The 4,219-nt window shown below is 35.2% G+C and overlaps 1 long non-coding RNA gene across 1 annotated transcript; it reads right to left on the bottom strand.

Moving 5' to 3' along the window:
• Nucleotides 1–24: 24 nt before the first annotated feature.
• LOC109585270 (uncharacterized) lies at nt 25–260 on the bottom strand. Its single transcript, XR_002186407.1, has 2 exons — nt 182–260; nt 25–135 (listed from the first exon to the last, which is right to left on the bottom strand). It is a non-coding gene; the product is annotated as an uncharacterized LOC109585270 (long non-coding RNA).
• Nucleotides 261–4,219: the final 3,959 nt, after the last annotated feature.

Here is a 4,219-nt window from a genome sequence, read left to right as displayed (position 1 = left end):
CGTGATTATAACAACTGCATGTACTTTTATCCAATGCCATCCTCGCTTTAGCAAATGCAGATTCCTGTACAACCGAGCAACTATTCTTCTCTACTTCTATGATTGAAGCATCTTGACCAAGCGTTCTTTGATTATCTATAAAAATTGTAACACCCAAACACACTCATAACTGAGTGCTAACCATAACTTTCTTTTGACACCTCATTCTCATCATCAGCAGCATAAAATTTGTCTTCAGCTATTTTAATTGCTTCATCATCTCCTATGCACAAAAAATTGTCTGACAAACATGCTTCATTGTCATGCTATTTTAAATTATGCAAGCACACTAAGACCACTGTAACATCACATTGATGGCTCATGCTGTACTCACGTATCTCAATTATTTTAGCAGTATATACTTTACTTCCTTCCTTGACTTAATGCTCTACTGATCACAGCATTTTTGTCAATAAATGAGCTTTTTTTCGCCAAAGCTAATGAGTTGTAAATCGGGAAATGAGCCAATATCAATTGCGCTAAACACAAGAATTGCTTTATATATAGAAATACGCATTATATATCATCTAACTCACATTGGTCCTTTGTCTGGTTTAATACAGATCGAAGCATGGGGCTTCTTCTTCTTCTTCTCCTCCGCAAGCGAGTTTGTTCCTCGAGCACCTTTACTTTAACAGGTACACGTGTTATCACCCGCAATTGCACCGTAATCTAATCGTTCCATATTTGTCCTGCTATTGTTTAAACGTAAACGAAACGGTAACGGTAAAAACACGATTTTAATCGTAAAACGGACGGTTTCGTAGTAGTTTCCTTTCCGTAAAATGTGAACTTTTTTGTCTTATACTGTATATCTTTAGCAATACCAGGCAACTAAAGCAGTATATCCATTGTTGTAGTGGCAAAAGTTGTGCAAAATTAGTACTATTATAAGTATCAGTACTTGCGTTATTTACACAATTAAAAGTATTCTTTACTTGGTAGATACTGACACCAGATAAATTCTGGCTGGAGTTACAAGCGCTGCTACTTAATCCCAGTACTAATGTAGAGGTGGTGCCTGAATTATTGGTACTACTCCTGTATCCTCATTATTCTCACCATCACTTGCCCTGCATTAGGTATTCTTCACTGCATTAATCTCTTACTCTTCATAATTGTTGCTCATCAAGACTTCCAAAGTCAAATTTTTCTAGTACATCATCATCATCATCTGTTTATAACCTGAAGCGCAGTGAAAGAAGCTGTCATCTCGAAATATTCTATTTTCTTTTTCTTCGTAAAATAAAATACATTGCTAAGGTGAAGAAAGACTATTGTTTATAGTTGTAGAAGGTTCTATGAGCTGAAGAGATAAAATACATTAAGATATAAAGGACAGCAGTATAAACGACCACGCTGAAGCTCCTCTTGCTATGCGTTGTACAAGTACGTTATTCATGCTACAATGCGCACGTGCATTTGACGTACAGGAGGGTCAATTGGTGCTAAAGGGTTAAAACACTTTTCTCAGTTTCATTTAATCTTTCACCGTTGACAATCCACACATCTTTAATTGTTCAACAGAAGCACAATTAATGGACATCGGAAAAGTTTCACCATCCACATCTTGCTCTACGGAAGAATCACAATCAATGCACATTACAGGGTAACGTATATAATACTTGTCATAGTAAAATAATAGTTTATCACATGTCATATGCACATAATTTAAAATTGATATCTAGTGTTGTATTGGTATGACATTTTGGATTTGGTTTTAGTTATGGTATTTTCACCAATACTCATGATTTATAGATATTAGTTGTAGTAATTTTACCGAAAGTAAAACTCTATTGGTATTGGTAACGAATATGGATTTTGGTAGATTATGGTACTTACATGTAACTTAACAAAACTAACTCTAGTCACACTATTAATTTTAAACTAATGATTTAATTGTATTAAAATTAATGGTATTAGTTCTGCATCATAAGTGTAGTAGTCTCATACGTTACTGTTCTTTGGTCTTCCACTTTTAGTAGCCATTATGCAACTAAGATAGCTACACATAACATGTGCTTCATGAATTTGCACATGATAATCTAGTGATATCAATCTAAACTGTTTACCCTTCAGTGAACATTGTTGTACCAAATGTATTGCATGGAAATGAATATTGGTTATAAATTTTAGTAAAGCAATTTGTGCTGTTTTTAGTATTGGTTTTACTTATGGTATTTTAATACTTTTAGTATTAGTTTTAGTTATGATATACCAAATTTCATGACCCAGTACCAAAATACTTTTAGTATTAGTAATGGTATACCAATACAACACTATTGATATCACATTATTTGCATTTTCTGTATTGTATTATATATATATATATATCTTATCAGTATTACCAAGTCAAAATCCCAGTAGCTATTACATTCTGAGTGAAACACAAACCTTTAAAGCAGTTTCATGCTTCATCTGAAAACTCTGCTTCACTCCCTTTGAAAACATAATCTGTGCTTCATTTCGTGACATCTGCAGCCAGCTCTTACCAACGGCCATTTTAGTCAAACTGTCCTGTACACTCACAGTTCCGTATATAGATCTAGTATAATGGTAAGTTTCCACAGTACAGAATTTAGATTATACCCTGACCAAAGCTTTATTTTTTATGCTGGCACAGTTATAATTTAAACGAGCTGATGAGACAAATTATGTACCAGCAGCTAGCTTTTTTTTCCACATTCCCAGCTGCCAAATGATGACATAATAATAATAATTATTGTTATTAGTGATTAACTTAGATGTCATCTTCATGGTCTCAAGAGAAAGTATCTGCGTAGGATCTTAGCTACAACCATGCTCATTGTCCTTGTACTGTTTGCAATGGAAAAGCAGTTTCCAGATCCACAAAGTATAGACACTGTAAACAAAATCAGCTGCTTGCAAGTTACACTGACAGGTCTATAGTCTAAGGATAGGAGGCGGAGCAGTGTTTGATTGGGGTTTTGAGTCTCCCCACTTTTTGAAAAGGGGAGGCAGAGCCCCCTCTCTTGTTATATATAATAGGATGATATATTCATTTTAAACATACCATTACTGAAAGTGAACTACAAAACAAGTGAAGTCTGATCATAAATTTCGATCTTGTTGGCCAAAGCAAGACAAATCAGCTCATGTTTGCTGTAAAGCTTACAAAGGGCTGACATTTTGATCACACCCAAAGGTTAAAATTTCTTGGGTGCGATCAATATGTACAACAACATGGCTAAACGTCAATTAAGTTTGTTTCAGTCATTTTCACGATCAAAACACTTTTTAACCGAGTCTCTAACTTCAGATGAAGACTAATGAAAATCATCAGAAGATTGTGGATGTGGCACTAGTAGTGACCTAGAATAAGAAGAGTTGTTACCTGAAGTTACTCAAAGCAGTGAAAGCACTGATCACCCGAGGCCAGCAGTTTAGAAGTTAGTACAGGTGGAGAGACAAAGACAGAGACTGATGCTACAATATGGTGTTCATGTGGGCGTTTTTCAGACAATGATCACACTCCTAATCAGCCTTCTGACCAAGACGCAGTTTGTATTTATCAAGAAAAAAAAGAAATTTTGTTCCTCTGTGGTATAGAAACTACCCTTGGCAGACTGTATGCATCACCAACAAAAAGGTGTTTCGTGTTTATTGCCGATATGCCATGAAGCAATCTAATTGCTTTTAGTAAATTGGGAGAGCAAGCTTTTTTAAGGTCTGGTTATCAAAATTGGAAAAACGCTATAGAAACATTCATGTTCTTGGCCAAAGTCAGTAAAGAAGCTATACCTAAGTGTAAATTGATTGCAAAGCAAACAGTACAAGAGCAATTGGATAACACTATGAAGAAAGAACAAGCAATTTGTAGATGTGGTCTTTTGGAGCAGCTTTCTGCTCTCCATTGCTTGTTGCGTCACGGTATTTCTATTTGGGGACATATTAATAGTAAAAGTAATTTAGTATAACTCTTGACAGCAAGACTTGTAAGTAATTCATGTCACTGTACAGATGTTATTAAAAATTGGCTATCTAGAGGGAAGTATATGTCACATGACATGGTGAATGAGCATATCCAAACTATAGCCAACACAGTGCTACAATTGCACCTTTCTAAAATAACAACCATTTCTTCACCATGGTACTCCATCATCGGAAATGAAGCATCAGATACTGCTGGAAGGGAGCAATTACATCTCTATAAGATGGT

This window comes from Amphimedon queenslandica, unplaced genomic scaffold (assembly GCF_000090795.2).
Source record: "Amphimedon queenslandica unplaced genomic scaffold, v1.1 AMPQUscaffold_13094, whole genome shotgun sequence".
In the NCBI taxonomy this organism is placed as follows: domain Eukaryota; kingdom Metazoa; phylum Porifera; class Demospongiae; order Haplosclerida; family Niphatidae; genus Amphimedon; species Amphimedon queenslandica.
The sequence above is the reverse complement of the archived record's forward strand: the minus strand, read 5'-3'. Positions and strand labels throughout refer to the sequence as shown.